We start from the raw sequence: 9723 nt of genomic DNA, 5'->3' as shown, positions 1-9723 counted from the left end.
TCCTCCAATCACTGTGACAAGGCAACTTCAATCTGTACAAGGATGCACTCACAAAGCTGGCCCCGTGGTTCTCTGCACTTGACCACCCAAATTATGCTCGTTGGGTTGCAGTGCATATTAGAGATTTGGCTTCCCTGGATTTGATGCATCCTGAGGTTGCTGCTGAATTCTCAGAGGGAAAGTTTGTTGTTAACAAAACACAACACTCATTTTCCGGCATCCCATTAGACCAAGCTCACGAACAGAACAACAAACAGATTAAAGGAGATGGTGATGCTGTGGGCCTAACTGAAAACAGTGCACAACTCCAAAGATGGATGGTGGCTGGGCCAGAAGTGTCAAGAGTTGTGAATGAGTTTAAAACTGTGGTGGAAGGACTCCGGAGACAGGCGGAAAAGCATTCAGACCAAAGACACCATGAAGCTCAACAGGGGTTACAGACAACATACAGAAAGCAAGTCAAATCCTTGTGTGATACATTAGAAGATATGGGAAATCCATTCATGGAAGATTCATCTGATCTTCTTGTATTAGGCCCCCAGAATGTTGTAGACAAAGAGGTTATAGAAACTTTAAGGCATATCAAAAGGGTGGGAAATGAACAATCTAGTGATTTTGTGAAGGAACGGCTAGGAGACAGAACAAAAAGTCTGACAGACCCTATCAAAAGGAACAAATTTCCTCTATTCAGCAGCCAACCTACCCGCAAAGTGTCAAAGGAGAAGCAACAAATTGCATCATTGAAACAAGACTGTTCTCTTTTCTCTAAACTGTTGTGTCTTGCCAAGTGAGGGATGGGGTTATTGATGAGTTTTTCCGCAATGAGAATCAGTCCAGTCCACCATCATTGTCACAGGGTGGAAAACTTCAACGTGGGACCAAAGCTGATCTTCTCCCATTCCTTACACAGCATAGTACCACAATCAAGGACAAGCCTGATACTGATGCAGTTCTTCTACAGTAGATGGGGCTGCCATTGTTAATATGCTTAACCCAGGTGCATCAAGAACATTTCAAGAGTATGCTGACCTGGTATTTGTACCACATGTTAAGCGTCAACTGGAGTCAGCAAGAAGAGTTGATATTATCTTAGATCAGTACTTCCAAGACAGTATGAAGGCGACTGCTAGGAGTCTCAGAGGAGAGGGGGCCGCAGAAAAGTAAAGGCTAACACTCCTGTTCCTGGCAACTGGAAGGCTTTCTTGCGGTGTGATGCAAACAAACCTGAGCTCTTCAGTTTTCTAGCGGATCGATGTACTACTGTCAGCTGTCCATAGGGCAAGCAAATTATGTCAACAAAAGGAGAATTGGTCCTTTGCAACCCCCAGAGGGACAGTATTGATTAAATATCTCCGTGCTCCCATGAAAAAGCAGACACAAGGCTTCCTCTCCATGCAAAAGATGCTGTTCAACATGGTTGTGAGAGGATCATGATCAGAACTGTGGACACTGATGTAGTAGTGTTAGCTATAGCATCGTGTCTTCCAATTAATGCAAGTGAACTGTGGATCAGCTTTGGGGTTGGGGACAACTTCAACTATATCCCTGTACACACCATAGCTGGTTCTCTAGGTCCAAAGTGTCGAGCTCTGACTATGTTTCATGCCTTCAGCGAGTGTGACAACACATCCTCCTCTGCTGGTAAAGGGAAGAAATCTTCTTGGGAGAGGTGGCAAATATGTGAAAGTGTAACCGAGGTGTTTGCAGACCTTGGGAATGTAACAACACGAGAGAATTGACCAGCACATGGCAAACCTAGAGCGATTTGTCGTTCTGCTTTATGACATCTGCCACATCAGCTTATGAAGCGAGAAAAGATCTCTTCACCAGGAAGGGCAGGTCTATTGATCTCATACCACCAACTTCTGCTGCTCTCTACCAAAATGTCATAAGAGCATCTTATCAAGCGGGTCATGTTTGGGGCCAGTCACTTCTCCCCAATCCCGTGTTACCTTCACCTGTTGAATGGGGTTGGATGAAAGGACCTGGGAATGCATGGGAACCCTATTGGTCAGATCTGCCTCAAGCAACAGTTTCCTGTATGGAATTCCTGAAATGTGGATGTGTCAAAGGCTGCAGAGGAAGATGCAAGTGTGTGAAAGCACAACTAGCATGTACGGCTCTGTGCAAATGCAGGGGGGATTGTTGCCTGTGTGTGATTAGACTGTATACTAAGATTAATCATTTCACTACTGTACTAGCAATTGATGGTTACAAGGGTAAGAACTATTTTGGGGTCAAGTTAATATAAAACTCTTCATATTGAGTTAATAAAACACTGTACTTATGTTTGACATTCAAATACATTCTTTACTTTGCGTTAAATTACAGAAAAAATATGATTACAGCCGGTTTAATATTTTTTAAGCAATTTCTGTAACAAAAAGGCCATTTGCTCCTTAAATATTTGTTTTATGTGCCCACATTTGCTTTTAATGTTTAGAACATCCTTGAAAATATAGGTTTAGGCTCCAAAATTGTGACTATACGATGAAAATACTTCAAATAGCAGCATTTTCTAGATTTTTGGCGGCCACATTGGAAAGATATCAAATGGGTCTCTATCACATTTCAAAAGGTACATCTCAAGCTAACTTTGTGCAAAATTTGGTGCTTTTAACCAAATTTGAACGATGTTTACTGAAAACGGCTGGACTACCATAGCCAAAAAGAATTATATTTCATAACTAAAACTATCCTATAACGGTTATCATAAATAAGACTTCTAAAATAACCAAGAAATAATACCGAACTGAAAAATCTATCTTGTTCCTTTCTTTTAAATTCAAACAGCTATTCAAATACAATTTCAACTACTACCGCTAGAGACTCATGGGGTCTTTTGACTGGCCAGACAGTAGTACATTAGATCCCTCTCTCTGGTTACGGTCCTTTCCCTTTGCCTACACATACACCGAATAGTCTGGCCTATTCTTTTCAGATTCTCCTCTATCCTCATACACCTGACAACACTTGAGATTACCCAACAATTCTTCTTCACCCAAAGGGTTAACTACTGCACTGCAATTGTTCAGTGGCTACTTTCACATGGTAAAGGTAGAGGAGACTCTTTAGCTATGGTAAGCAGCTCTTCTAGAAGAAGGACACTCCAAAATCAAACCATTGTTCTCTAGTCTTGGGTAGTGCCATAGCCTGTGTACCATGGTCTTCCACTGTCTTGGGTTAGAGTTCTCTTGCTTGATGGAATACTCGGGCACACTATTCTATCTAATTTCTCTTCCTCTTGTTTTGTTGAAGTATTTATAGTTTATAGAGGAAATATTTAATTCAATGTTGTTTCTGTTTTTAAAATATTTTATTTTTCCTTGTTTCCTTTCCTTTAATGAGCTATTTTCCTTGTTGGGGCCGCTAGGGCTTATAGCATCTTGTTTTTCCAAGTAGGTTTGTAGTTTAATAATAATAATAATAATAATAATAATAATAATAATAATAATAATAATAATAATACAATGTTTCTGGCTTGGGAGAACTATGGTTATCATCAAATCCTTGGAAGATAAGTACAGCTTCAGGATAAGATTTATTTTTATGTTTAAACATTGTGACAAGAAGGAAAGAGGCTTGATGAAGAGGCGAGTCCCGGAACAAGAAACTTTATATAGGGACACCACAAGTATTTATAGGCCTCAAATGGACCACATAACGGATGATAATTGCACGTGCCCATTCAAGGGCTCTCTTCATTGAGTTTGGTTGTAATCCTATGGGAGTTACTGCGTTGAGAAAAAAGTACAGAACTATTCTTCTTTTTCTATATGTGTGGCGATTATGCACGTGGATTACAAGATTTAGTAAATAATTAAAACTCCTACCAGAGTAATATTTTCATAAAATATAATGTATCTCCAAAATTAATATACTATACTTATTTTACTCATTTTAGATATACCCCCTTTAAATTTTATCTGTATCTTGGAGACTAATTTTCTTAATGTAACTTTTTTTTTTTTTTTTTTTTTTTTTTTTTTTTTTTTTTTTTTTTTTTTTTTTTTTTAGTTAACAAAGGTTTCCTTAAATCAAATTGAGTACCTTCATAATTCACAACGTATATATTAATTTAATTCCTCAATTCGTCGTTTCTATTCCTGTATCCCATTTGGCATCAAGTCTTCCTAAATACTCATCGTGAACTTCTCTGCCTCCATTCAGACTTCATCTGAACCAATTGGAATAACAGAAAATCTTCAATTTTCTCTCCACTTTTCTATACATTAATGTCAAGTCTTATTCAACGAGTTCTAACTCTTTTCATTACATTGACGAAAGTAAAATAGGTTTTCCATTAATAAATCTTAATTAGAAAATATGGAGATAATTAACTAGTCCTTGGTTGAGGCTTGGATAACGTAAAAATTAATCTATATTATTATTATCATTATTATTATTACTACTTGCTAAGCTACAACCATAGTTACAAAAGTAGGATGCTATAAGTCGAAGGGCTCCAACAGGGAAAATAGCCCAGAGAGGAACGGAAATGAGGAAATGAATAAACTACAAGCCAAGCAATTAACAATTACAAAAAAAATATTATAAGAACGGTAACCACATTAAAATGAATCTTTCATTTATAAACTATAAAAAACAAGATGGTGTGCCCGAGTATACCCTCAAGCAAGAGAACTGTAATCCAAGACAGTGAAGACCATGGTACAGAGGCTATGACACTACCCAAGACTAAAGAACAACGATTTGATTTTGGATTGTCCTTCTCCAAAAAGAGCTGCTTACCATATCTAAAGAGCCTCTTCTACCATTACCAAGAGGAAAGCAGCCACTGAACAGTTACAGTGCAGTTGTTAACCCCTTGCGTGAGAAAGAATTGTTTGATAATCTGAGTGTTGTTAGGTGTATAAGGACAGAGGGAAATTTGTAAAGGATACACCAGACTATTTGGTGTGTGTGTGTGTGTGTGTAAAGGCAAAATGGACCGTAACCAGAGAGAAGGGTCTAATGTAGTACTGTCTGGCCAGTCAAAGGCCACAAAGCGGTAGTATCTCAACGGGTGGACCAATCTCGTAATTGGAAGTTCCTTGTGATATATATGAGTAGTTTTAAAAGTGTACTTAAATGAGGTTTATACTTTGATTTAAATAACAAACATCATAACATTTATCAATTCATGATGTACCCCATTTAAAATTTCATTCTCTGTCATGATTCTACTGTTTTCTATTTAATTTTTTGTCACTTCATAACTTCATTGTAGTCTTTTTCTTTAATGAACAAAAATTCACAAACACACACACACACACACACACACATATATATATATATATATATATATATATATATATATATATATATATATATATGCTAATTATTTTTCTTTTTTATAGTAAAAGGACTTAAGGGAACTCATCTATGAATAACTGAAAATCTACCACAATACATACCAATCTGAGGGACCTATTAAACCTTGAAAAAAGTCCTATATAAAACACATTCTTTATAACAAGTTGCCAAAGAATATAAATATTCGCAGCATACTCATACAGAACAGATAAGGCACGCGAATTGAATGTTGCCATATGGGGGTCATCGATGACCACCATATGGAAACATTCAATAAGTGGTATCAGAGGGTGGTGGTGTTGTTGATGGTGGACTTGGTGGTAGACTGGTAGTCCAAGATCATTATACTGGTTCAACGGATATCGTAACCTTGTGGTCTACCTAAACATTCTCTCTCTCTCTCTCTCTCTCTCTCTCTCTCTCTCACACACAGAAGATGATGGATTGACGAGCTAAGGAAATTTGCGGGTGTAGACTGGCATATAAAGACCACAAACAGACGGGAGTGGAAGAACGTGTCTGAGGCTTTTGTCGTGCAGTGGACTAATTACGGCTGATGATATATATATATATATATATATATATATATATATATATATATATATATATATATATATATATATATATATATATAAAACACATTCATTCGAACTAGAGTTAAACAGCCAACTTCTAGGCTAACTCGACTGCTTGATAACTGCATGCTGTTAACGATATGTACGAGAACACTCCTGTTGATTTTTAAACTTAACGTATGAAACTTAGGCTATAAACTCGTTGATTGAAACATAAAATAAGGAAACAATCTTATTTTCACATAATGAGACTTATATTTTTCAACAAGTAGGTTAACCTATAAATTACTTAATGCAGTGAATGAAGCAGGTAATTAGAAACGATCATTTAATTACAAGGATATATATATATATATATATATATATATATATATATATATATATATATATATATATATATATATATATATATATATATATATTGGTTATGCATAACCCGAGAGTCAAAAGCATCACAAAATTGTTGTCTTTAACGATTATATAGCCGAGAAACACGAGTATGTTCTTATAATAAAACGAGTTGTTATTTGGTCTATATATATCTAAAATAAGTAGCCTACAGGTTTATTTCTTCAATGTTCAAAATACATCTGGTTGATACCAAATTTTACTTGGTCTTAAAACACATAACACAGTTAACTCATACCAGACTCTATTCCCTGTGCCTATCCTATGTAGCTCATGAACTCTCCATACCTGGTTCTCTGCATCCTATGAACTCTCTAGGCCTAGTCCTATGTAGCTCATGAACTCTCTTGACCTGGTTCTATGCATCCTATGAATCTCTAGGCCTAGTCCTATGTAGCTCATAAACTCTGTGGTACTATGTATCCTGTGAACTCAGTAGGCCTAGCCCTATGTAGCTCATGAACTCTCTAGACCTGGTTCTATGTATCCTACGAGCTCTCTAGGCCTAGTCCTATGTAGCTTATGAACTCTCCAGTCCTTGGTCGATGTATCATATGAATTATCTAGGCCTAGTCCTATGTTACTCATAAACTCTCTAGACATGGTTTTATATATCCTATGAACTCTCTAGGCCTAGTCCGATGTATCCTACTAATGACAATTCATGATTATTTATTATAACTGATGTTTTACTATTTAAAAAGTGAAATTAAGTCTTTTTACCTTGTATTGCTAATGGCCAGCAATGCGATGTCCTACGATGTCCAGTTGAGAATGTTTCCTCATTAGAAAAGAAGACCGCCCAAACTCGTCATCTGCCATGTTTTATTCCATTAGAAATCCCAATCGTTTAATGGGAGGTGATCTATGATGTATGGCTGCTACCTGGATTCTATTTCCCATGCACTTGCACTACGCATTTGATAGCTACGTTTTGAGCTCACTTCGACTATTTGGTTTACCTTCAGATGTAGTGGAGGGTGGCGTTCCGGTTCATGATCGGTCTGTTTTCGTGATGCAAGTGTCTCTAACGCACCAATTACTTCGTTTACACCAAATATACACGCAATATGTTTAATCCTTGTTTGGTTGCTGTTTATGGCGATGAATGCTATTCGCCTTTCCATTGACGTTTCCATTGTCAGAGGGAAAGGTGCCGAAAGACAAGTTCAACCACTGCTACCCACGCAAACACTAAAGTCACTCGTTTGATTTCCGCTCACCCATGATCCAAACCATTTGGTGAAGAACAAAAAATAAAGATGCCAGAATTCTTTAATTCGTGTAGGCTATTTAAATTCTTTACATTATCTCTTGTATTTGTTGCGTGAATTATTTCTTTTAATTACAGTGTTATCATATATAATAAGCAATATATAAGATTAGTAAGCATTGGGTACTGGAACGTTAAAAATCACCCTTGCGACTGCCGGGCTGCCAACCAAACCTCAAAAGTCGGTGCATTTTTCTTCACCTCAACAATCGGGTCTTGGTTAAACCCAAGTCGTGGAGAGTGGTATGACTGTTCGTATTAAAGCTTTATTTGCCTTTATTTGGTAATTTGGGGAAAAAAAACGCTTATAAATATACATTAAAACATTAAGTTTATAGTTTAATTTCTGTATAGCTCTAAAAAATTACACGCCTTTGTCTTAAATGTTCAAGTTGCAATTGGGTGATAACAAAATTTACTTAGTCTCTACACAGCTAACATTGTTAACTCATATAAGACCTTACTCCCTAGGCCTAGTCCTATGTAGCTCACTAATAACACATTAGTTTTGTTGAGTATAGCTGATATTTTTTTTACAAGCTGCCTAAGGCGAGAGCTCGTGTCTTACACAAAGATAAGGCAATCTGACACGCACACATAGCTGATATTTTACGCATTGAAAAAATGCTAATGGGAATGCAGTTGAGCGTGTACGGAAATAATTACACACACACACAGACGCACACACACACACAGACGCGCACACACACACACACACACACACACATATATATATATATATATATATATATATATATATATATATATATATATATATATATATATATATATATATATATATGCAAAAACACATGTATATATGTATGTATTATTATTATTATTATTAGATACTAAGCTATAACCCTACTTGAAAAACAGGATGCTATAAGCCCAGGGGCCCCAACAGGGAAAATAGCCCAGCGAGGAAAGGAAATAAGGAAAAATTAAATCTTTTAAGATTAGTAACATCAAAATAAATATTTTCTATATAAACTATAAAAACTATGACAAAAGAAGAGGAAGAGAACTCTAACCCAAGACAGAGGGAGACCATGTTACAGAGGCCATGGCACTACCCGAGACTAGAGAACAATGGTTTGATTTTGGAGTGTCCCTCTCCAAGAAGAACTGTTTACCATAGCTAAAGAGTTTCTTCTACCCTTACCAAGAGGAAAGTAGCCACTGAACAATTAGAGTGCAGTAGTTAACCCCTTGGGTGAAGAAGAATTATTTGGCAATCTCAGTGTTGTCAGGTGTATGAGGATAGAAGAGAATCTGTAAAATATAGGGCAGACTATTCGGTGTCTGCTTAGGCAAAGGGAAAGAACCGTAACTAGAGAGAAGGGTCCTATGTAGTACTGTCTGGCTAGTCAAAGGACCCCATAACTTTAGCGGTAGTATCTCAACGGGTGGCTGGTGCCCTGGCCAACCTACTACATATATATATATATATATATATATATATATATATATATATATATATATATATATATATATACACTAGAAGTGAACGTCATAGTCATTCAATAGTTACCTGAAAAATAAAAACAGCATTTAAACGATTGTGAATAGGTAGGCAAAGTCCTCCTGCTCTCAATTACGGATAGTTATATAGTGAAAATGAAACTCGAATCTCGTTAACGTGTAGATGAATTGCTCGGCCTTTCGACAATGGTGAATAAAAGTTTTTTGAAAGTTTTTTTTTTTTATTTTGCCTTTTATTTGGACGAAGATAGATTGCAGCTAAAAGCAAAATGGTTACAGGTGTAGAAGTATCACATGGTAAGAGAGCTAATTGCATTTCAGCTTGCCGGGTATTGAATAAAAGAGGTAGAATTTATCTAGAGAGAAATTTAGTCTCATGCCGAGCAGCCTTTGCATTTTGAGGATTTATTTTGGACATTCTCTCTTGGTTCACTTACAAAAAAATCAAAAAAATCGGAATTCTACTATATGGTGTTACATTCACTTCTTATTTTATCTCGTAACATGTATTAAACGCAATGAATTTGTGTTAAAAAAAAAAAGGAAAAAAAAATTCATGACAGAAAACTTAGGAAAATAAATATTTACTTATATAAATATAATAAATCTTTCAAATAGTTTTTTGTTAAAAACATATTTAAATGTTTATTATCAATGTCGAATGTT

The sequence above is a fragment of the Palaemon carinicauda genome, chromosome 14 (assembly GCF_036898095.1).
Source record: "Palaemon carinicauda isolate YSFRI2023 chromosome 14, ASM3689809v2, whole genome shotgun sequence".
Taxonomy (NCBI): Eukaryota; Metazoa; Arthropoda; class Malacostraca; order Decapoda; family Palaemonidae; genus Palaemon; species Palaemon carinicauda.
The sequence above is the reverse complement of the archived record's forward strand: the minus strand, read 5'-3'. Positions refer to the sequence as shown.